Source organism: Uloborus diversus, chromosome 9 (genome assembly GCF_026930045.1).
Source record: "Uloborus diversus isolate 005 chromosome 9, Udiv.v.3.1, whole genome shotgun sequence".
Classification (NCBI taxonomy): domain Eukaryota; kingdom Metazoa; phylum Arthropoda; class Arachnida; order Araneae; family Uloboridae; genus Uloborus; species Uloborus diversus.
This window is the reverse complement of record NC_072739.1, coordinates 151,488,956-151,516,155: the sequence shown is the minus strand read 5'-3', so window position 1 is coordinate 151,516,155 and position 27,200 is coordinate 151,488,956.

Below are 27,200 nucleotides of genomic sequence, written 5' to 3'. Positions count from 1 at the left end.
TGCTTATGTACTTATATTTTAGTTATGTTCAGATACAAAACCAGAACTTGGATACGCCCAAAACCAAATAAAATATCTAAATGGCCCAAGTTTGACCCGCAGGACAAAGTTGTCTTCCAGTTCTAATTGCAAAAATACTTTGATGGAATTTATAGCTAATCGAAAATTCAAGCATTAAATTTAAATCCTAAACAAAAAACAAAAAAAAAAAACAAGCATTCGAACTTCTATTACACTGTTTTTGAGAGAAGACGAAAGAAAATCCTGGTCTCAGAATCTCCAAACTCATCCATACTAGAAAGAACTAAACCAAAAATACAAAACGAAATAAATCGAATTTGATTTTCTCCCATGTTTTCCCAGAAATTTAGCTACGGAAGAGAAAGAAGATTTCGATATATTTTATCAACTGATTTTGCAATGCACAAATAACAAGAAAACAACAAAAGAAATCGAATGAAACTATACATTTCTTGCTGCGTTTGACCCAAGATGACATCGATTTCATGTTCTACTTTGAATTTGTTTTCATTTCAAACAATTCCCGAGTAAATGCATATCATCCGCTGTTTTTAACGGTCACTGAATCTGTATCTGTTTACAAACATTGCATGCATTGTGGCTTATTTTTACCTCAGTAACTTCAAATTTAGTTCTTGACTGTGTAGAGAGGAGTAGATTAGGGGAGAGTGCTGTACCTTGGGATACTTTTCATATTTTAATCTTTATCGTCAATTATTTGAATCAAATTTAAAATCTAAAAGTCACTTTAAAATACCCCAACATATTTATATGCAATATATATTTTTTGTGCAATCACGATTGCATATTGTTCTCACTCGAATTCTTATGTATTTATCCCCCCCCCCCACGCTCCTCCCTCTGCAGCACCACCGTCGGCCGGCCGCCTCACAACGCTGCTCCTCAAGCGAAAACCGTCTCCAGGTTATGTCACTTACTTGCCTACACTTACACATACACCAACACACACACATACACCTACGCCGACAAACACATACACACACGCATACATACATACAGACACCTACACATACAAACTACAAACACATACCCCCCACACAAACACACATACACTTAACTACCCACACACACATACCCCACATACACCTACACACACAAACACACACACGCTTACATACAGACACCTACATATACACACACACGCTTACATACAGACACCTACATATACACACACACCTACACATACACATACACCTACACATACACACCTACACATACCTACACATACACACACCTACACATGCACACACACCTACACAGACACCTACACATACACACACCTACAAATACACACTCACCTACACATACACATACCCCACACATACACACAACTACCCACACACACATACCCCCCCCCACATACACACACACACACTCATGATTGCGAAAAACATAATTTGAATTCGAGATGCCAAAACTCAAATTAATTTTTCTTTCTTTCTTTTAATTCAATTAGTTTGAAAATAAAATATTGCCAGCCATTTAAAGTAAGAGTTCTAAGCTGTCCCAAGGTACAACATCCTAATGTACCTTGGGACACAACCTCTTGTACTATGAGAAAGTCTACATGATTCAGGAAACAGCCATATACTTAAACCAATTTTACACGAAAAAACAAAAAAAAAATCATGGTAATTAATTAAATCATCAATAATGAATTATGAATAATGAATTAATGAATTATCATCTAACATTAAATGTGTCTAAAAAACTACATAAGGTTAGAACATTGTTCCATTTTTTCAAACATATCCTTATCATTAAGAACCATGCATATGTACTATCTTGGAACGTGTCCTAAGGTGCAATATGTTTGGCTGTCTCAAGATATACAATCTCCACGTGGTTTAAGAAATCCCAAAATAGTGGTTGATCTAGATGCACTATCAGTATTTTCTCATGACCAAAATATTAAAAGTCCTTCTCTTTTATGACAATATAAAATTCAGTTGATTAGTTTTGCAAATACAAAGACAGAAAATGAAATAGAAATCAAGAGCATATTTATTTTGGAGTCATAAAATTTTCTTTCTCTCACAAAATCGTCAATTTTACTCAGTTGATGCTGATTTTTACTATGGAACTAATTAGTGGTGAAGTTTGTTATTAGAGATTACAAAAACATGACTGCGAAAAACAGATTCTCAGAAATTAGAAGTGTTCCAAAGTACAACGCTCTCCTATAAACTATGGTTCTTGTTTTCTATAAGTGGCTTAACTTGAAGTAGAATTTAATAGAAATGACTTATGATTTCGCAAACTTAGGAGCTCGATACGGAAACATATTAATTATTTTTAATAAGTGATTAACTTTGGCTTATTTGAATGTTATAGGTATTTTCTTTTAGAGGGAAATATTAAGTTACCGTTCAATGCTAAATTTTGTACGAGTTTTATTGCTTAAAACGTATCAGCTAAAGTTTAAAACCTAAAGCATTGAAACTATTTAAGACAAAATATAACAAACTAGAATTTTGCTATTAACTAGCTCGATATTGTAACGGATTCGGTGCGACTTCCACTTTCTTGAAATGAAAACACAGTTCTTGATAAAAACACAGGAAATTTATTTACACTATGTACAGGAAAGATCTTCAACAACTGCTAAATTATTCATCAGCAATTAAGCAATTATCACACAACACCGTAAACTCAACGTTTACACACTTCCAAATACGAAAACAACACAGCGAAATGCCTCGCTATAAACAGAGCAAAATGCTCTCAGTTCGAAATATCAATCGAAACTCAACTGTTTATCCATCGCTAACGGCTTAAATACACCGAAAAGAAATTTCTCAAATATTCCACACGCTTCTGTAAAGTAGTAGACCGTTATCAAATTTTATCAATGAACAAAAAGGAAATAGGGGTCGTATACTTTAGCCATATGAAAAAGGGGTTGTATATTCATTACGGGAAACTATTTACAGGTTACGTTCCTACAATAATTACTATTTACAGAATTTGTAACAATATCAATCCTCCATACCTTACTCATCTCTGGTTGGGAAAAGATATTTTGGTGAGCATTGAGCTTTTAATTTCAGCAGGAAATAAACATAGTACCGCATAATTTACTGAGTAAATTTAATAATAATTACATTCAAAACATTCTGCGTGTAGTAGAAATATCCTTATATATTATTTCTGTAACCTGTTTTTGGTTTCTACGCCAGATTTTTCTCAATTCTTGATCGATTTCTTTGATTTACACCTGATTTTAAAGCTTATGGTGCTGGCTACTGACGAAAAATAGACCCACGGTCTAAAAAATTTTTTTTTCAGCCGAAAAACGTGTTTTAAAGAACCAGAATGAGATTTTCGGTTAAACTTATAACTTTAACTTGCACTATGACCGACAGAGCTGAATAGCTTGATCAGCAGAGCGTTCTCCTCGTAACCAGGAGATTACGTGTTCGGGCCCACGTCCGGACAATCTGCATCAAAAAATTAGAGAGATATCGTGTATTACATTAACACTTAATTAAGTGAATAACAAATATGAGGAAATAGAATAAATGAGAAGGATACGCTCCTTGCTCTTATGAAAACTTGATGTGACTTTGTGCTAAATTACTTCTGAAATGTACGTTTTCTTTTTTTTTTTTTAAGCTTTGGCTCTGGTTAGAAAATTAAAGCATAATGTAAGCAAAAATATAAGTAACATGTTTAAGATTTTAGACTACAATAGAATCGTTTTTTGTTTGGAAAAAAATAATAAATCGTATATTGAAATATATATTCTACTAATGAGTTTTTCATTCTTTCTACAAATAAAAAAATTACTACCTCAATTTGAAGAGTAAAATAGTTATTTTTTCTTCTTTTAGCAAAAAAAAACAAATAGCTTATCACATTTTTACTACATTCGAAAAGCTACGCTTAAAAAAGAGCATAATTCAATTTATTTTGTATTTTAACCGTGCTGTTAAATGATGAACACGTGCTGCCATCTAAGTTATAACGGTTCAAGCAGCCTGCGGTTACAAATTGTAAAAATTTTCAAAAATAAAAATATTTTTCTTCAATATCTTATCTAATATATTATTCCCCTCACATTTTAAGACTTAACAGGCTGGCTAATGACGAAAAATGGACTTACGGTCGAAAAATCAAGTTTGCGAAAACGCCCCTTGCTGTTTCAAAACCTTGATGCAGCCTGTAGTTCTTATGCATTTTTTTAAAGCAAAGTTCTAAAGCAGTTTTCCATTTTTTTACGTCTCTTTCGGCAAAAAAAAAAGCCTGTGTGTGTGTTTATATTTTAATAAAGCTTAAAAGCACTGGACTTAGTTGTTCGGTTAAATTGATAAGTTTTTTTCGGTAGAGCGTTCGGCTATAAACTATATGAACTACGGGCAAGTTTGAACTGTCCGACATAATATCAAATTTATATTAGTATTACGCATTACATGTACTCATAACATACAAATGTAATAAAATAAATGCAGTAGGGATGTTACTTGGTGTTTTGACTACTTTATGCAGGCTACAGTTATCATTCGGATAAGTTGACTGTTAATCGAAGGGTGTTCTTCCTTTTTTTTAAAGCTTTGACTCACCCAGTAAACCTTTAATTTTTTATTTGTGCGACTGCGATATAAAACATTAAAATTATTATCAACGTCATTCGTAAGAAATCATTTTCTACTCCTCTGCTTTCTGCTGAAAAAAAAATACATTTTGTCTACGTTCGAAAAAATACTTTTAAAAAACGGATTCAGGTTAACTGGTTTTGGTTTTGAATTTTAAGTGTTCGATTAAAAGAGAAACATGTGCGGGAATTTAAGCCGTAACGGTTAAAGCAGCCTGCTATGGGAAATAGTTCAATATTCGAAAATAAAAACACTTATTTTCAATCTAATTTATTACTTCTCTAGAATGTTTGTTTTAATTGCTACGTCAGATATTCGTCATTCTTTAATCAAATCCCATGTTATGCAAATAATTTTAAATCGTATCATGCTGGCTAATGACAAAAAATAGACGCATAATCTGATTACTTTTTTTCGGCAAAAAGCTTTTTTGCTGTTTTTACTACGCATTCCTTCAATGAATAGCATTCGAAAAGGAATACGCAATTGCTAGGTTTGTTGGAGTGTCGTGCTGTTAATCAGAATGGCGCCAATTCGAATCCGTACCAATAAATATCTCTTTAATATTTCGTTTTTTCCCGTCAGATGCTCACAAGGGCAGGATTGTATTTGCCACAACCTGTTTTTTCACATGCACAATTACTGCTTTTTCACAAGTCACTTCTCAGCCACACTTTTAATGATATTTATGTTTGCATTGAAATTACGTACAACCAAAAGGTGAGCGATGATCAAATTATCTCAACGTTGTATTTAACGAGGTTTTGTTACTGATATCTTCAAATTACATGCCTTTTCTTGTGCGCTTACTTTTTCCGTGTTTTTTTTTTTTTTTTTTTTTTTCGGTTCTTCTTCATAATGTTCTTCTTTTGAAATTTTGAAAGAACGAAATGCCTTATGAAACGATTTGAAGCTCAGTGCGGAGTTCCGCACGGGTCAACTAGTTATAATTCTAATTTTGACAACACAAATTTGCTTTCAATACCACTTTTAACCCACAAATCAGGTATAATTTTATATACGTGATAAACAGATACCTATTTTCCTGAATTATTTTAAACTACTTGTTTCCAACTAAGTATAGAAAACAGAGCTATATTAAACCATCTTAATGCATCTAAATTTCCTGAACCAAAAATGTCAACTTTCTAAGAAAAATACCACAGGATAGTTCCTATTCTCGTTCCGCCTTTACACAAAAATGTTCTCCAGCTAAACGGTTGGAAGTTTACCCGCAGAACATTTTAAATACATCTGCATAAATATCTCGTATTATAAGCAACTTTCTTTCAAATTTACCAAATAGTCTTTGCATAGAAATTCGACAAATTTTGGTGCTCGTGAGACGCCGCCTCGAACTTAATAAGGCATTTGTAGTCACAAAACTCATAAAAGACTAAAAGAAATGTCGGTTGATAAGGAAACAAAAGATTCTAAAAGTTCAAAGGGACATTTTTGCGAGTAAGTGTAGGAATGGATTTTCAAACTTGAATTTTTAGAACTTATATTTAGTGATTGCGGCATCAACGTTACTTTACTTTTGGAGCACAATTTCTTTCATGAAAGGAATTTCTGTTTCAGTCCCCGAAAAAAGAAAACTACTTAAATGTTATAGGGGAATGTTTTTAATGACTTCATTTTTGGTCGAACAGAAATAGGTCATTTCTGCCTGAAAGCGTTATCCCCAATATTCTTTAAGCATTCATACTGAAAAGCACTTGTGACAAAACTGGAATTATATTTAGCACGCGTTGTGAATATTACTGAAACTAAACTGTGTGACTTTGAATTATATACCTTCAACACTAGGATGCGAATTAAGTTTTTTATTGCAAAAACAAGTTGCAGCTTTGAAGCTTTGAGGAATATGAACTTGACAGTCAGGCAGTTACTACTCCATCAGGTTAAATGTCCTATTTAAGGTAACATCACCAAACTGCTTATAATAAGCAAATATGCAAAAATGATTGAAAAATAGCTAAAATAATGAAAATCGATTCAAATCATAATAAGAACAACGAAATAAGAAATCAAAATCAATTTTGTTCCATCAAAATGAAAATGCAAAAGGTTTTAAACTATATCAAAGATTACCAATCACTTTGCTATAAAGCTGTAATTGCCTCTAAATATTTGGTGAAAATGGCTGTAGTGGATGCATAAAATTTTCTTATTCGATTCCGAGTCACAACTGACAACAACTGTATTTATGTCGAGGACTGCATACTAAGTGCCTTGCCTCCATTATTTTTTATACCGATAGATGGCAGCACCATCACCGGATCGAACAGTTAATGAGAATTTAGAACTAGACCAGGAGCTAATAGCTACCTGGTGCTAGCACCCCCGGAGGTATCGTTTCACTTGGAGGACATTGAGACCACGAGCATATTTAACGTCGCCCAGTCCCCTTTAATGACGACGGTGGATCTTCGACCATCGAGGTTCGAACTCAGGACCCTCCGGCCCCGAATCCGACACTCTACCGATCGGGCTTTCTTATACAAACATACTCTTGAAAAAGTCAACTCAGACGCACTCCGCTGCTGAAATCGTGAAATGCAGTTACTCTGACACTTTATCTTGGTGGAGAGGGATATCCTGACTTAATTCTTTTTTTTTTTTTTTTTTTGTGTGTGTGTGTGTGTGTGTATATTAGAAAACGTTTATTTAAGCAAAAGAAAAAGTTCTGAGTGGATTAAAATTATGGCATAACTTAGTGCTTGCTCAATCCATTGCCAAGGCGAGACATCTTTATATATATATTTTCTCTTTATTTCCGAAGTTTTTAACTTTGGACTTCACTTCCCATGTATTCGAATGTGACTAACCACTATATATATCACAATAGGAAATGCAGGGAAACCTAGAGTAAAAGTCTAAAAAGACTGATTGGTTTCAAAAATTTATAACAGGAGAACAATTTTTTATTAAAAAAATTCTTGCAGAAAATTCGTGTGGTGCTCGAAAAAAAAATTTTCGTAGACTTCCAAATTTTAGTTCAAAAATGTTTCAATAGATGGCGCTGCACATAGTAAGCCGGTAAGTCAAAAAAGGAGAATTGAAATTCACCGATTTTTCCTCTGATTGCGACATGGGATTACAGCCGACGATTGTTTGAAAATATTGTTTTGTTCTTTTGTTCATTATTTTCGAAAAACTATGGTGCTTCTTTTTTTTTTCCACGACCTTACTATCTGCAGCAGAATCTATTGCAAAAATTTTCAGCAAAAATTTGAAACTCAGGGGAAAAAAATTACGGCTCACTATATGAATTTTCTGCAAGAATTATTTTTTATCATCTACCGCTTTCCTGTTATAAGTTTTTAAAAACAGTCAGTCTTTTTCAGAACACCCTGTATCAACTGCCTACAAAGCTTTCTGGTACAGAAGCACCTCATTCATTCGGCCCCCATTTATCCGGATCTCCGGTTTATTCGGATTAAAGTTTTAAAGTTCAAGGAAATTTATTATTAAGCCAAATAGAACTTTAAGCTATGATTGCAAGAACGTCACTATAAATATCCAAAATATTCGGTTGTTTTGCTTTAACCCACAATTCCTGCATCGAGTAGACCGGGGCACGGTTACGCAGGGCCCTTTTTTCAAAACGAATTATAACTGGAGAGCCAGCAGTTATAACATATTGATGCTGCTCCCAAACAAATATCCTCTCAAGTTTTTGAGCATCATTCGAGCTTCGGTCTAGCATGCAGGAAGAATAATCTGTTTTCTACCAAGTCGAGTGAATTTTGAGTTAAACGTTTTGAAGCTAATTGTGAATAAATAATACCTGCTAAGAAAGAACAAATATATTCAAAGAACAAATAGCAGAATTTTATCCTATATTTTGAGAATTGTATTTGTATGAACTGAGATGTTATCAACTTTTTTTGCACGTTAAAAATAAATCCAAACTTCTCGACGGTGCAAGTTTACGCGTTGACGTCTGAGCACCTTTACGCACGTTCTTACTGTGTCTTACTTCTAACCGTGCCCTGGTGCTTTTTTCGCTCCGAACTGTCTTAAAATTTTTTAGTATTTTCAGGCTATTTAGCTTTGAAAATCACGGTTTAGTTTTTAATTGAATTACAAATTCGTATCTTATAGCTTGCAATCATGTAGTGCTGTCTTCATGCCTGTTCTGCTTTTATTTTATACACTATTCAGTCTGTAATAAATTTGCTTCATTTTAACGATGGTAAGACATTTTATTCACATTATTGCGTAAACGTGCCCAGTGTCCGGGGCAAGTTTACGCAACCGACTTGGACTCAAAAAAAAAAAAAATTCTTTTTAAGGTTAAAAACACAAACTGCGCAACAACTGAATACACCAATTTTGACTCAATTAACTGCTTCATAACACCGCAATGTCTAAAATTTCGTAAGTTGAAAAATAAAATTTAGAAAATTATTCATTGAAAAAAATCCGCGTAAACGTACCCGGTCTACCCTACAATTAAGTATAATACAAATTTAACAAACAATATGGCGGACCCCTGGAGCGCCACTCCGACTCCACTGCAGCTGAACTGTAAATGATGGAAATATTCGCGAGAAACGGTAGGCTACGTCGTTTTGTTACAAAACTTTTTTTTTTTTTTGCACAATCACGATTGCTTATTGCTTTCATTTGACTGTTTTTGGCGTCCTATCATTTTATTTTCCCACCGCTACCCACCGCACCATCACCGTCGACCGGGTCCTCACGATGCTGCTAATATAGCGAAAGCCGTCTCCAGGTTGCATCCATGTCCTACACACACACGTGCATACATACACAACTACACACACACGCGCAAACACACACACAAACACATACACATAAACTACACACACTCAACTACCCACACATTCATGCCTGCACACAGACAAAAACACACATGCCTACACACACATATACATACCCTTCCCCACCCCACAGACACACATTCATATACACAACTACATACACACTTATGCCAGCACACAGACACAAACACACATGCCTACATACACATACACATACCCCTACACACAAACACACATACCCCCACACACACGCCGACATACCCAGACTCGTGATTGCGAAAAACATAATTTGAATTCAAGAGGTCAAAATTTAATTAATTTTTCTTTTTCTTTTTTCCAGTTTACCTGGATAAACGAAATTGTACTGCGTTTACAAAATTGCGATCGTGTTGCTGACGTGATGTACAAATCACTCCTTTTCCAGTACAAAAACTTTAAGAAGATTGATGCTTTATATTATGATGTATAATGGTTCCTTTCATTTAAATAAGAATAAAAAGCCAAATAAAAATTCTCGGAATAAAGTGAAAATATATGCGTAAAAATGCCACACACTTGCAAATAGATAAATTATTTTATAAAAATTATTTTTCCATTCAACTAAATATTAATACAAAATATGAATATTCATGACATTTTCAAAAGAAAAATAAACATTGATAAGATTTTCCAAAGTAGTATAAGAAAAATAAAAATCTCATTTAAATTTATAAACATTACATCGTTAAAGCAAAAAAAAAAAAAAAAAAGAATATGAAAAAGCTTAAATAAAATTTTGAGGGATGAATAATGAGAAGATTTATATCATAACTCTTGCTTCTTTAATTACTTTGAATGATTCCTTCCATTATTTTTTTTATTCCCCAGGAATAAACATTATAATACAAAACCTTCGTAGCAATAGCTGCTAAGACGTTTAAGCAAAAAAGAAATAATAAAATTAAATATTTCGTGTTCATACTTTACTTTACAATGTAAAGCAAAAAAAAAAAAATGAGAGCAATACAAAAGCAAACTCAAATGCAAATTTTGCTTTAAAAAAAACACTATTTCCAGAAAACACGAAAAGGGAAAATTCTTCAATTCGGAAGCAAACAACTCCAGATATTTGCATAACTGCGCTGTTTTCCTATTTTTTTATATGTTTATTTGATACGTACATGTTTTATTTTTGAATATTGCTCATATTTAGGGAAGAATTAAAAACCTTAAAGTATGTCAGTGTTTCTGGTGAAAACATCAATTTCAGAGGGGTTTTGCCAGTTTGAGTTAATAGTTCATTTTCGTTTTTAGTTCTTTTCTTCAGTGCCTTAAAAAATTAAAATTAATATTTCTTCTGCTTTGATATTTTGTTGAAAGATCTTTACTTTTCACTAGTGGTACCCGCACGGCTTTGTCCGTAATAGTAAAATTAAAAGGTCTTTTGGTTCATCTGCATATTTACAAATAATGGATCGTGAATTTTCTCGCCAATTGGCTTGTACCCATGTTACGGTTCCACGTTATGATAATTTCGTATCTCACCAATTGGCTTGTGCCCATGTTACGGTTCCACGTTGTGATAATTTCGTAATTTACACGTCCATCGAATGATAATTTTGTTCTTGAAATTGGAATGGAAAAAGAACCACATCGAATTTTCGAAAAATCGCTTCGAGGTGCACACTCCCATGCTACAAACTAATTTTGTGCCAAATTTCATGAAAATCGGCCGAACGGTCTAGGCGCTATGCTCGTCTCAGACATCCTCCGGATAGACTTTCAGCTTTATAGTTAGTAAAGATAAGCTCCAATTCCTTATTTTGTGTGGTGTGGGAAGAGAGAGAGAGAAAGAGATTTTTTAATTTATTTCAGATAACCACATTTTCTTCTAATAGAAATAAGCATTTCTCCAAAAAAATATTAATCTATGCTGTGTATGCAACATGACAAAATGATAGTGGTCATAAAATTTCAGAACTAGTTATGTTCCAGTAATTACTGTTTCTAATGAAAATACAAGTTTCTTTTCCACTTACTATTTTCTTCGTATTCTTCTTCGTCAACAGAATTGCTGATTTGCTAAATATCAATTACAGAGACAAATTAGAAAAAAGCAACAGAATTAGTAATACCTCTTAGAATCCGGAAAACATTCTTTTTTTGAGTCGCTTTTGCTTTATTTCGTTCTGTTGCGTTTTTATGCAACGTACTTCTAATTAAATTAATGCGATTAATAAGTGTTCTACTTCAGTTCATTATCGAATCTTTTTTTGTACATGCACAAAAAAATATACAAAATAAAGCTCTTTTTCTACAAGAAAAAAAGATGTGCCCTTTTAGCAGTGCGTAAAATATTTACGAAAACGGTAGGAGCAAACTTGTCATCGGTTACAGAAAAAAGTACTGCTTTTTATTTCTGTGCGACAGCAGAATGCAAAAAAAAAAAAAAAAGGAAAAGAAAAAAAAAGAAAGAAAGAAAGAAAGAAAATAAAATTTAAAAACACGTGAAGGGTATTTAAGTAGATAAAATAACTAATGAAATAGCATTTATACTCTATTTGGCGGTGTATTTGAAAATACGTGAATTGTTTAATCTCATGTTTCGTATCATTTTCAGAAACTTGAAGAATAAAAAAAAAAAGCTGAACTAACTTCAAAATCGTTTGTATTTCCTGAAGTTTAGCATTTTTTTAATGCTTTAATCAGTATTTTTCACTGCTAGAAAGTTTTGCATGCTTGTGAATTATTAAACATTTTGTGGCAGCTTTATTTGCTTCGAAGAAGTGATGCTTCTTCTGACTAGGATGTTTTTAAATTAGGATATCAAAAAGTATTTGCGTCCTAACTCTACACGTGGTAGGCTTAAGATTAAATAAAATAAACATAATATGGCAAGAATATATGTAAGAATAAAACTGGATTTAAACACAGAACAGTCGACATTTAATCGTTACAAACAATACATGTACTAACACGAAGAACACATCGCAAATAGAGAGTTAGACTCCGCAAAAGATCAAAATGGGAAATTGCTGTTTGAGATTTTGCGCCTCCATGTATTTGATTCAGATACAACTTTTTCAGAATGTTTTTTTAAATATTTCTCATTGACAAATGACCATAAAACATTATTTAAGTGAAACATGACGTTGAATCACTTGGTGACCGAAACTCAATTTTGATAAACAGTGAAGATATGACTTTTGTGTTTAGCACAGCAGTATAACAATACACATGGCTCACATACATACATACGTACTGAAAAAGTTGTTTTTCACACATTCAAAGTTGTTGTACACATGGCGCGGCATAACGATACACAGAACTTCTCTTACATCCGCCGTCGTACTAACCCTTATGTTCACCTAGCTCCGATCGCGGCGACTTCTTGGTACGGTTACAGTTACATTCAGGTAGCCGCTATCCACATAAATGTTAAAACGAATGCAGAAAATTATTGTTTTACGAGGTCAGCGAATATTTATTTAACTCATAAATTTCATTCAATCCCCGCGCAATGTGAGGTAGGGCACAATATCGCAATGCGCAAAATGGTACGAGGCAAGTTTCTTTATCTTCAGGAAAAGAAGAATGGATGTGTGAAAGTGAAGATGAAAATGGTGCTATGTGTGTTCATGACGCAATACAATCTTTTAACTATCGGTGGGGTGGCGGGAGGTACTAGGATTGGTGTCACTTGTAAGCACGCAATATGGCGCGAAGCAAATTTCTTTTTCTTCGTTAAAGGAAGAATTTATACGCGAAAGTGAAGATGAAAATAACGCTTTGTGTGTTCATTGTGCAATACCATCTTTAAATGATCAAGAGGAAAGGAGGAACACTAGGTTTGGTGTCAAACAATGTCTCAAATAGGCTACTGTAGACTCGCTTGTAATCGAAAAAAAGATTACAACTTGTTTGAAGTGCATATAGTTAATTTATAAAATACAAACACCGGTTTTCTAACGTTATTTTTGTAGTAGCTCATAACACCATTTACTTTTTTTGTTATTATTATTGAAATTTATATCTAAAATCTTAGTTTTTTAAGCTTTCAAACTGATATGATCCTTCATCGAGAGTCCTGAATTTTCTTTTCGCTAGATTCCATTGTTGAGCAATCACGATTGCTTATTGCTTTCATTTGACTGTTTTGAGGTCCTATCATTTTATTTTCCCGCCAGCACCCTCTGCAGCATCACCGTTGCCCGGCCGCCTCACGATGCTGCTCCTCTAGGGAAAACCGTCTCCAGGTTGCTTCAATATCCTACACGCACACGCATACATACAAGCACGTACACACACACATACATACGCCTACACACACATACACAAACACATACACACACTCAAACAGATACACACACACGCATACATACAGGCACCTACACATACACACACGCCTATACACAACTACCCACACACTCATACCTGCACACAGACATAAACACACATGCCTACACATACATACGCATACCACCTACACACAAACACACATACCCCCCACACACTCATAAACACACACGCCTACATACACACACACTCGTGATTGCGAAAAACTTAATTGGAATTCAAGAGGTCAAAATTCAATTTTTTTTTTTTTTCCAAATATGAAATTTATATCTAAAATTTTTGTTTTTTAAGCTTTCAAACTGATATGATCCTTCTTCCAGACTCCTGAATTTTCTGTTCACTAGATTCCATTTTTCATTTCTTAATCATCTCAGTTGTAGGTTACAAAAACAAGAGACCTCATATTCGGTGCTTTTACCCTCTGTTTTAAACATGATATAAAGATTGCGGATGATAATTTAGTAAAATGATATATTAAACGAATAGTTGACCATATTACATATTGTCATGTTACAAAATGTGTCAAAAGAAAGCTTCATTTACAAGCTAAGGAATAAGCTTAAATTCGCTGAAAACAACAGCACGTCTATAAATAGGTATAACTCCTTTACCTGTTAACTATTAGTCTTTTAAGTTGTGAAAGACTTTATCGAATTTTTACTAACAACAATATAATTAGTTCTCAGGTTAAAAATAGAAAACGAAACTTTCGTTACGCAACACTTTCGGAATATATCGTGTAATGAAACTGTCACTTTTGTAATTTCGCAGTTTATTTATTGTCTAGAAAAAAACAAGTTTTTTCTCTTTTTTTTTTCTTATTCTGCTAATTTTGACATTATTTTTTTTTCTTTATGCTTTTATTTTATGATTTTGTTACTTACTTTTTCTATTTTGTTTATTTATTTTCACATTTGCTACACTCTTTGCCCCCCCCCCCCTTTATTTGAACTTTTTCTCTGAACTTTTGAAAATGTTTTCTGTTAGGTTTTTTTTTTTTTTTTTTTTTTTTTTTTTTTTTTTTTTTTTTGCCTTTTTTTAGCAGATGCGAAATTTAAATTTTATAAATGTCTTCTGTATCATTTTATTCAGAAGCACTAAACAGTTAATTTCATGAAAGAATCAATTTAACGCAATTGAAGCATGCATTCAACAAAATCTCAAGAGAATAAAAATACTGCACTCAAATGAAATAAAATTGTGATAAATATATCTATACAAAATACATTCGTAAAAACGTGCAGTTGAGATTCGTACAAAAATCTAATTAAAATAAATTGATCAGTCAAGGAGTAGCATTTTTTTAAACGTAAAATACTCTTTCTAAGAAAAAAATTAATGAATATCAAACTACAAAAATATGTCTTTCAAAAATAAAAGATTGGGGTCAGGGACCGAGATGTAATTTCGTTAAAATAGAAGAATTTTGAATTAAATAGCGCATTTTTATGCATTCATCAAGTTTCCACTTACTGATATTTTTTTTTTCTTTATTTCCTAACAATGCCTCATCATGCTTGGAAAACCATCGTTGAGATGCTTCAGACTATTTTTGACTGAAAATGAAAATTTTCAATTAAGAATGGGAAACATTAACTTAAAAACGTAAATCGCCTCTTTTAAAAAGAGTTATTAAATTTGTACTTTTTGTTCAAAATGTTTTATTTTTGTCTGTTGTCCTTTCATGTGTAAGATGAAAGGCGGAACGTTATTGGTAACACATTTTATAATACACTCATGTCCGAAATTAAGCTTATAAACAAGAAATCTGTGAAAACTGAAAATCTATTCTATGTGTGGCCACGCAATTTGGCACAGTCATATTACAATGGGAGAAAGAACATAGAAACGTAACAACATGGAAAAGATTTTAATTGGGAATTAAAAAACTGAGAGTATTAAGTTATGAATCAAAGATAAAGCATTCTTCTCGGGAAAAGCCTGTCTAATATAGAGTGTGACCCCTGTGCATTGCTATGCAAGCTTCACGACAAGCTTTCATACTGAAGAGGGTATCGATAAATGTTTGTGTCAACAACGCTTATTCTTCCAAAAGCGTGGATTTTAACTCCTGGAGGGTATTGGATTAGAGCAATAATTAAAGTGGAGGGAGCAAGTTCAGTCATTGGCTTGGAAAAGCTGACCCAAAGGTCCCAAGTCACGTGACTCAACAGCGACGAATGGTTGAGACGTTGTGCGTTAAACCAGAAGAAGAAACCTGATTTCTTCCAAAGATTTGCTTTAAAATCTATCACAGGGGGGGGCCGTGGTAGCCTGATCGGTAAGGCATTGGACTCGGGACCGGAGGGCCTCGGGTTCGATCCTCGCTGGTCGAAGACCCACCGTCGTCATTAATGGGGACTGGGCGACGTTAAATATGCTCATGGTCTCAATGTCCTCCAAGTGAAACGACACCTCTTTACTCCCTCCATTTTTTCTCTTCTCAATGGGTATTATAGGACCCCCTCCTAACACTGTGCAATGGGTTTTCCTAAACCATCCCAAACATGTTCAAGAGCATTCATATCCGGCGACTCGAAGGCCAGTCCATACGTGGAATATTCTCTTCCTCAACATGTTTGTGGCCTAAATTTTCGACGTGATTATATTTCATAACAAATTTTTGCAATGGCAATATCAAATGACATTCACAACAGAGAAAAGTTTTTAAAGTATTTCTTCACAAATATTTAGAAGCAATTGTTAAGCGTTGAGTTACTATTCAAACTTTTTTCGTTACTATCTAAATCGGGGATTTCAAACTTTCAGGGTTGAAGCCCTCCTTTGAACAATGATGTGAGGTCACACCCGACCAAATCGCACCCCAGCCGTAGGGGAGTGAGGTTTCGGGGGACCAGATTCATCCCTATACCGATCTTTCCAGAATGAAGAGGACTCAAGTTTCAGCAGAAACAAGGACGATCGTTCATCAGCCAATCCTGGCGCAAAACGAAGGGAGAGCTAGCTCTTCCCGCAAAAATAGTGACAACACTTGGATATCTGCATTCGTTGCTAAAAAGTCGCTTCCCTGGAAGATTCGACAACGCTAACACTGAAGATGACCGCCGCAAATGCGGCCGAAATGTTTGGAGTAACAACACTCAGACCACGGCACAACAGTTAGGAATCTTACAACATTATTGGCACCGGCTGTGAAATCCTTCATTCTTACATGTCCCCCCCCCCCGGTGATCCCTCACCACCTTACAGTCCCTACTTAGCTTCATGTGACTTCTTTTTGTTTCCGCGACTCAAGAGAGAGAGAAGAAAGGAAAACATTGGGGAACCTTTAGTCCAGGATCTGAAGGGGGTTGAGCATACATGGAAAGGCTGACGCAATATTATTTCTGATTATTGTTACAGGCACGATGGTGATTATGAAACCACATGTCGTCGCCCCCCTGGGTGGTCGACAACCCCGGGGGAGGGGGGAAAGCAGTGGGGGAACCGTTTTCTAAAACACTCATAACTCGCGAACTATTTGAGATAAAACACTGAAAAAAGTGGCAATCGAAGCAACAAAACAAGTGCTTCATAAAAGCTAAATATAATTATGGACCTATCTTTGTTGGTTTTTGTGTAAAATTCCATTTTTCGCAAACAAGCAAATTTTTTGAATAAAATGCGCAAAACAAACTTTTTTTGACCAAAATAAATTCCAAATCAAAATTGTTTGATTTTTTTTTTCAAATAATGTCCAAAATACCATTATTCAGTTTGTTAAAATCATTTACGTACTGTTAACGCGTTGAAAAACGAAATGACAGTAGCAAGCTCGAACACGATTTGCATTATAGTTCAGGATCGGAAGGGGTATTTTGAGCATGCATGGAAGACTTGACGCAAAATTATTTCTGATTAATGTCACAGGCACTATAGTGAATATGAAACCACATGTCTTCCCCCCCTTGGATGGTCGACAACCCCGGGGGAGGGGGGAAAGCAGTGGGGGGAGCCGTTTGCTAAAACACTCATAACTCGCGAACTATTTGAAATAAAACACTGAAAAAAGTGGCAAAAGATGCAACAGAACAAGGGCTTGAAAAACCTAAATATGTTTATGGTCTTATCTTTGTCGGTTTTTAATTAAAATTCCTTTTTTAGCAGCCATGCAAAAATTTTGAAAAAAATACAAAAAGCTTTTTTTTTCAAAGATAAGTTCTTTTTTAAAATTATTTAACCGTTTAGGGAATCAATAAAACCTGAAATTTCATTATTCAGTTTGTTTAAAACTACTTAATTATTACCAACGTGAGCGTTAAAAAGCGAATTAGAAAATGCAAGCACTTGCCTAAGTTAGCACATTGAATAAAACGGCAGTATGCTAAGGAGAAAAAAATAGCCTTATTATCCTTATGACGAACTATTCATTCTTCAGTTTACAAACTTATTCTAATTGCAAAGCACATTTAACTATGGCTTTAATTTTGCTATATACTGCTTTAAATTTGAGAGGAACTAGGGAACCAGGCCCAGAGTAGTTTCAATTCAAATATAATTTTAATTTATTTCTATTAATTTGTGTTTTCAATTTGCACAAAAGAATATTGCGGGTATTGTTTTGCGGATATTGCTTTTTATAATTTACTCAACAAAGAACAATGATACAAGAAATAATATGTACTAAATAAATATAAAAAATGAGAAGCTTGAGCTTTTATGAAAACGAATATAAATATAAAATTATACACTAGAGTTCTAAAAAAACTAATTAAATAAAATTAGTAAAATAATGCGTATTAAAAAATAATTGTAGAATATCAATATGCATACATAAAGCATTAATATATCAGAAATTCTGAAAGCTGGATCATACTCTTTTTTGTTGACTTGTAATTGTTCTATTGAATCGTTCTCTTCCGAGTATTTTGTAGTTTATGGGTTTTTGCTTTAGCCTTAAAAGCACAGTATTTACAGCAAGATGAATTATTAATAAAACAATTACAAGATTATTTACAGCTTTTGCCTGCGCAGAGTGGAATTAAACTATGTGGTAACACTGGCTGCATCATAAGGTGTGGAGCTTTATTGATTTATTTTCATTCAAGTGAAACCCAAACTTGGTTACATCTAAAGGCACTGCTAAGGTACAGGGGAATTGACTCAATAGTACAGTATTGAGCAATACTTCTTAGCACATGTTGGAAAGAATTGCAGGAGCATGGTAAAGAGCTGATATTATATTTATTTCTGATGGAAATGACAAGAAATTATTGTAATGTACTTTCCGGAACTTCTGGTTTTCAAGTTATGAAAACGACAGTGAGATGTACCGATCGTGTTTAAGGTCCACTCGTGTAGTTTGACAATTGGAGAGAAAATTTTATTATTTTTTATTTGGAGACCTGCAAAATCTTTGCTATATTTGAAAGTAGTGTTTGGGACATTATGAATCAGAGTCATTCATTCCATCGATAACTTGAACTTTGTTCTTAAAATAGGGTGCTTCTTCCAGAGTTTTGCTGCAAGAAGTATCATTTTCAATTACATTCACGAAATCGGACCTCGCGCTTTGCTTCAGTGAACCATTCTGATGAACCTAACCTAGCATTGGGCTTATTGTATGGGAATGATTTTTAGATGTACTAACATCACTTTTGAGCTAACGTTTCCCAGGTTAAATGTTTTTTTGGTTTTCTTTTGCTGTTTTGCAGTCGCTATTGAAGGACTTCTTCAGTGACTATTCACATTTTCTTTAACGTTCCACTGAAATTTTGATGCTGTTTATGTGGCAATAGCCTCGCTCACTATGTTTCATAACTCAGGTGTAAAATCTGCAAAAGGGTTATCCTGATCATTTATCCTTTCCGTAATTACTTCGTACTTGCAAACTTGCATGTTTTAATTTTTAAAAAAGTCCCATTGTGACCCATACTAAGCAGCTATAATGCTTTAAAGGTTAAGTAATTAAGTAATTATTTAACTGGGACATTGTTTTGATAATATTACGAAATAAAACCGCCAAAACAGAAGAGCCACAAAATTTACTTTGGTTTATGTCGAGTCTTCAAGGAACATTCCGCAAACTTGTTTTTTTTTTTTTTTTTCCTTTCGTGAATTACCTCAAATGCTTTTTGAGCTTGCTTTTATTTCACTTTTCAACGCTTTGATAATATTTAAGTAATTTTAAACGAACTGGATAGTGATATTTCAGATTTTATTGGTTCCTTAAACAGTTAAATAATTTTGATGATTTGAAAAAAAAAAAAAAATGCGTATTTTATTCGATTTTTTTGCTTGTTTGCGAAAAATAGAATTTTACTCAGAAATTAACAAAGATATGATCATAGTCATATTTAGCTTATATGAAGCCCTTGTTTTGTTGCGTCGATTGCCACTTTTTTCAGTGTTTTGTTTCAAATAGTTCGCGAGTTATGAGTGTTTTAGCAAACGGCTCCCCCCACTGCCTTCCCCCTCCCCCGGGGTTGTCGACCATCCAGGGGGGCGAAGACATGTGGTTTCATAATCACTATAGTGCCTGTGACATTAATCAGAAATAATTTTGCGTCAGGTCTTCCATGCATGCTCAAAATACCCCTTCAGATCCTGAACTATAATGCAAATCGTGTTCGAGCTTGCTACTGTCATTTTGTTTTTCAACGCGTTAACAGTACTTAAATGATTTTAACAAACTGAATAATAATATTTTGGACTTCATTTGAAAAAATAATCAAACAATTTTGATTTGGAATTTATTTTGGTCAAAAAAAGTTTGTTTTGCGTATTTTATTCAAAAATTTTACTTGTTTGCGAAAAATGGAATTTTACTCAGAAACCAACAAAGAAAGGTCCATAATCATATTTAGCTTTTATGAAGCCCTTGTTTTGTTGCGTCGATTGCCACTTTTTTCAGTGTTTTATCTCAAATAGTTCGCGAGTTATGAGTGTTTTAGTAAACGACTCCCCCCACTGCTTTCCCCCCTCCCCCGGCGTTGTCGACCACCCAGGGGGGCGACGACATGTGGTTTCATAATCACCATCGTGCCTGTAACAATAATCAGAAATAATATTGCGTCAGCCTTTCCATGCATGCTCAACCCCCTTCAGATCCCGGTCTATCAGGCGTAGCAAACACGTCTCCGCAAGTGTATTGATGCAGGAGGAATGTATTTTGAAGAATATTGAACATTTGTACAAATTACGATCAATAAATATATTTTGCCAGTAAATGCTCATTACTTTCATAATGGACCCTGTATATCTGTTAAGTGGCTAACCTTGTGGGACAGTGAGTAGGCAACGGGTGCCACCGGAGTCGGGTCTGTACCAGTGTTGGGCATTAATCAATTATTTTTTCAATTGCCTTGTCAATTGATTAAAAAAGTAATTGCAATTAAATTAATTGCAATTAATTTAATTGCAATTAAATTAATTGCAATTAAACTATAAATTGTACTTTACAATTAATTTAATTAGATTAACGTACGTTAATCGCTTTTCACAGTTAAAATAATTGCAATTAATTTTTTTAATTGTTTTATGAAACAATTAAAACTAACAATTAACTTAATGTATCAATAGGTACAGCGCAGCGAACAGAGCTCAAAGTATTGTTCGAATTCGTATTTTCGTTCAGTGTTGATTGCTCACTCGCCGCGTGAACTATTCTCGCCTTGGCAAGATTTTTCCACACGTAAATGTTTGTGTTTTAATTAAGTGTTTTAAAATTGTTTGAAAATCATTGTTTTATAGTTTAACCTGTAACAGGGGAAATCAGAAAGAAGGACGTAACAGGGGACGAAAGATCTCAGAGACCGCTCTGTTTATTTATTTTTTTTTTTATTTTTTTTTTTTTTTTATTTTTTTTTTATTTTTTTTTTTTTTTTTTTTTTTTTTTTTTGAGCATCTCACTTGACCATCCTTGATGTTGTGGTTCCTTTTTCAGCTTGAATCAGGGGTATCTGCAGCACCACCGCCCACCGTTCTCTGCAGGCGGCGCGGATGCTCCGGTCCTGAGCTATCCGCTTTCCTGGTCGGAGGCGTCCATGTCCTACACACACGCACGCTCACACACATACAAACACACCACTACACACACATACATACACTACGCACAAGCCTACATACATACACACAGGTCTACACACACACAACTATGCACACGTAACCGCCCAGGAGGAGGGGCAGGCTTGGGGGGACAGGAGCCGTTTCTAGAAAGAATAAGTCCAATAAGTAGGGTCCTGTCGTGATTGCGAAAAACATAATTTGAATTCAAAATTTCAGAATTCAAATTAATTTTCTTTTTTTTTTTTCAAATCGTGTAATTGAGATGCATTTCTATAATTTCCCTCAGATGTTCTTCGGTCTTTTACTAGTAGGAAAACTTTTTTTTTAATTTTTTTTTTTTTTTTTTTTTGAAATATACCTTTTTTGAGAATATTTTGCTGGAGCCATAAGATTTTTTGAAAAAAGTCATATGCTGGAGTAAATAATCTATTACTCGTAATAAAGTTACTGATACATGAAATACTCCGCCAGCTCAATCATTTCCTGCCGAGAACTGCAGTTTCGTGCTTATTTGCACGCATCAGCCCGGCATAGGAAAGTGACTGAACTGGAGATGGAATATTGGGCGGTAATTTAGTGAAAGTTACTGATATTTTATTGATATTTTATTTGTTGCTAACATGTGTATTTAAATAGTTAGATAGTAATATGGTACCCGTTTAGCGTCCATTTCCCATGTAGACCTGTCGTCATTAAAATATATATTGTACAAAACCAGTAATTTTTTATGAGTTAGTTTTAATTAAAATTCACAGAACAATCGACAATTGTTAATTGTAGTAAACTAAAATTTAATTGTAGTAAACTACAATTAACAATTAATTAATTGTTAACTGTGGTAAACTACAACTAACAATTAATTGTTAACTATAGTAAACTACAACTAACAATTAATTAATTGTTAATTGTAATTTTCCACAATTGCCATTGATCAATTGTTAGTTGTTGTGGTTACGGTATACCAATTAATCAATTGTTAATCTTTAATTGTCAATGCAATTAAAATTTACCCAACTCTGGTCTGTACCTAGGTCCACGGTGTCTAGAGTCGTAAGTGGATTTAGTTGTTTCTGAAGGACGAAAGGGGTCCCCGGGTGAAATGTCAGTACCCTGAAATGCCGTAGATGGTGGTGCAGGGCGGGTGTCCCTACTAGTGATGGGCATAATCGAGATCTCGGGAATCGAGCACTTCTGATAATCGAGTGATTGATAATCGAGATCTTTTTAAGTCGATCACTCGAGTGATTGATAATTGAGATGTTTCGAAATCGAGAACTCGAGCGATTGACTTCTCGAGATCTTTTGAATCGAGATCTCGAGAGGTTTCAAATCGAGATCTCGAGATGTTTCAAATCGAGATCTCGAGACGTTTGAATCGAGTACTCGAGTAGTTCATTTTCTGAGCTTTTCCAAAATTGAGTTGACTGCTACGGGGGTGCCCACTAAAAGGGGGTGGGGCATGGCGCAGCCTGTGCAACTAAAATTTTTAGAGCCGGTTTTTTGAGAGGGTTTTTTAATCTCATTTTCGGAAGGGGGAAGGGGGTCCATGGCGCAGCCTGCGAAACCGAAATTTTTAGAAGCGATTTTTTGAGAGTTTTTTTTTTTTTAAATCTCATTTCGGGAGGGGGGGAGAGCTCTTTCTAGACGGATGCTCCGTAACATTTGAGAGGGTGCGCCATCGCCCCACAAAAGGGGGGAGGTGGACTCCCTTGACTTCAGTTGAATTCCCGAGTTGTTTTGGCAGGGGTGCGCTCGACATAGGAATGTGACATTTAGCCTACCATTTAGGGGTATAATAAGGAGTGAACCCTCCTGGCTTTTAAAAGTTTTAGGTTAGGTTGGGGGGGGGAGTTATTGACACCCCCCCTTTTAGAAGGGGAATCAATACCACTCCCCCAAAATTCCATGAAAAATTCTAGTTTTTACATTTAAGTGGGTCTAGTTTTTTGTTGTTTTCCGATAAAATGAGCAGATAAACCTTTTATCCCCTTACCCTCCGGTAAAGTTCGAAATGCAAGCTTGTTTTAGGGGGTCGATTCGATAGATTTTAGTCTTCATTTTGGGGTCGCAATCCTTGGCGGATGCAGGTTCGACTAGATTCCCTGTTAGCTTGTCAGAAACTAGGAGCTCGGCATTTGGGCGACTGAGTGACTTATTCGAACGGTTATACATTTAAACTAATGATTTTCAGTTATCACGTGATTATTTCGAACGGTTTCGGGCTCTCAAACACGAAGTTAATAATGTAAACAAGTAGGGGAATAGTTGCTATGCGCAAAAGTACTCATTCTCTCCTAGTTTATAGCTTTGCTTTTTTTTTTTTTTTTTTGATGTTCTTGTTAAGAGTAGTTAGGTATATTTATCTGACTAATACATGAGAGGGAGGGTAAAATATTTCTGATTGCGTTTTCCAGAGGATTGGGATTCCCGAGGCATTGAAAAGTGTACAAGTGTGGCTTGAAGTGCATTGAAATTCATGATTATTTTTTTTCTTTCTTGATCCGCTCTTTTTTATTTTTCTATTTCGTTCGTCGACTTTCGGAATATGCAATAACAGCAAAAGTGTTGGGAGTGAAGTTGAAATGTTTCTGAGTGCATTAAAAAGAAATATTGAAGTTTGTCGCGTGGGATTAATTTTAGCTTCCACTCTTCGGCCCAATTTTTAAATAAAAATTACATTTTATACAGATTGTTTTTTTGAAATTCCATACGCAAGATATTTGTGACTTCTTGTGTGCGTAGCATTTATTTTCGCGTAGGTAGTTAAATTTAAGTATTTTGCTTTTTTTTACTCGCTTTTGTTTATGCCATATTCCTTATAGTTTTGTAAATGTTGATTATGATAATTGATTAGTATATTATTTACTCAACTTAAAAATTTTCAGTCAATTAATGTGCTGATTTTACGGTTTTTTTTTTTTTTTTTTTTTTTTTTTTGTAAAGTTGAGGCAAAACTGCTGAAAATGCTTAGGCTCGCAACGGTCCATTTCGGAACTTAAGGTTCCGTAGCTTCGTTTTATTTTCCGTGCGCTGGTCCTCAAAAAGGTTAAAATTGATTGTCAAGTTTCTTTGAAAAGCAGATTACGTATTCGGTTTTCAAATCATCGGAGATGCTCGATAACCGAGCATTCCACAACAAACAATATATTATGCAAGATAGAGCGCGGGGGAGGGGGGTAAATGGCGCAGATCCCGCCATTGAAGTTTTGAAGAGGAGAGGGTAACTTAAGCGGGCTTTAATTTATTTTAGGGGGTTCAACGTCGCATTTGAGGGATGAGTGTCATCGCCATGGGAGGGGGGGGGGAACCACTGCATTATAAACACTTTGCGTTTAAACATTTCATAAACGTTTTAACGTGGCTGCCACAGCGTTAACAATCGCTTTAAAACGTTTGCTCAACGAAGTGTGCTCTCTGAGTAACCCCATTCGAAAAAAAGCAGAAGCAATTATTTGACTCAATAACCTTATAGAATGACAGGGATGTCCGTCCGTCCCTGTGAGCAATGGCGCGCTTTTTTATGACAATCCCCCCTCCCCCAAGAAACGATAATCCGAAAGAGGGCACTACATTAAATTTTCAATTACACGGTTTGTACCATACCGGTCAATGGCGCTCATATGCAAAATTTTAAGGGGGGTGGTGCTCAGATATTTTCCCCATGGTTTAATAGGATAGGAAACCGACTTCAGTTTAGATTAGAGTTATTAAAATTTGACATTTTTAATAACTTATTGATTGATTGCTGGAGAAGAAATGATTTTACATTTTTGCAAAAAAAAAAAAAAAAGTACTAAAAGCAAGGATGTCCTAATTTCAAAGAAGGGGGAGAGGGCTTGAGCCCCCACTTGCCCCCCCCCCCCTATATGGAAGCCCTTGATACCGGTTTAATATATTTTTAAGTTTAACAACTCTCAAGTTTAAACCTGCTTGTGTCGCCCAACGACTTGCCCATATCATCATTATCCCTCACTTTTTAATAAAAATTGTACATACGTACGTATTTAATCTTAATAACTGTCAAGTTCAAAACAGTATGGAAAGCGTTTCTATATCATTTGCTTCAAGATTTCACCATCGGATCACACCAAGGACGGATACAGAAAACCATTTGAAGGGGGGTGGGGGTCATGCTGAAGAAAGCCCTTAACCATGAACGAAATTCCCGTTTTAAGTACGAAGAAATTCTGAACCTTTTTTGGGGGTCAATAAAGAGCCCCAAATCGGTCAGGAATAAGGCACATAAACGTTGCAAATTAATTTCATATGCAATAAAATAAAGTAGTAGTTCAAATATTTTCTTTGAAGAATAATTGATGTATTGAAAAGATAAGATACTGTCATCGGTTGCATTTTATGCATAAATTATTTGAACACAATGTGTACGGATACTATTCTCGAGAGTTCACGGGGGGGTCATGACCACCACGACCCTCCATTGTATCCGCCACTCACACAACACATGGCCCTCCATAAATCCGCTCATATGATAATTAACAATTTTCGTTCTAAAAATATCGTTTGATTATTAAGGAATCTCTCAATTATCGAAAATTCGAAGCCAAACATTCAACTATTACCTCATTCGAATAAAGCAAGAGAAAAGCAATCATTCGATTTTAAAAATCATTCCAAATCTATCCATTCCAAGAGCAAAGGGCACCACCTATGAAGCTCTTCCCCCAAGAGACAAAATCCCCTAAAAATTACAATCCCGCAGTCTACGTCAAAACTCCCCCCCCCCTCCCCTCTTATTTGCACCCATAGGAATAAATTACACGAGAAGTTAACCACTTGTTTTATTAAGAAATAACTAAGTACCTTTGTGCCGAGAAGTAACATGAAATAACAAACGTTTTGTATCCCAAATATACAGAGTACTGCAGAAACGTGTTTTGGGCTTTTAAGTTACCCTTTTTTCAACAAAATAGTAAGCTTTTACATATAAGGGGCCATTCCTTTGTTACGTATGGATGATTTTGGCCATTTTTGACCCCTTCCCCCCATGTAAGGGTACGTAAGGTTTTTCAAACCCTCCCCCTATTCTTACGTAAGATTCCATTTCGTTTTTCGAAATAATGAAATAACTAATCTAATATCACTGGAATCGAAATTTAATTCACTATTATTAAATTAAACCTTTTTGTGTGAAGAAATATTTACTGAAAAGTTGGAATCTAGACTGAATGTGTTTTCGACATTTTTTTGTATATGATGCGATAGTAGTAAAAAATAAAACATGCCATACATAGTGCAATTCTTTTATTATGTTTTACATAATTAATTCTTCGTAAAACAAATAAAAAACAGTCATCCTAATACGTTTTTATTTTCCAGGCGCAAATGAAACATCGGCTTGGAAAATACTGCGTAAGAATGCGTTTGAACCCGTCTCCCCCCCCCCCCCTCCCCAAAGTATGTAGACATT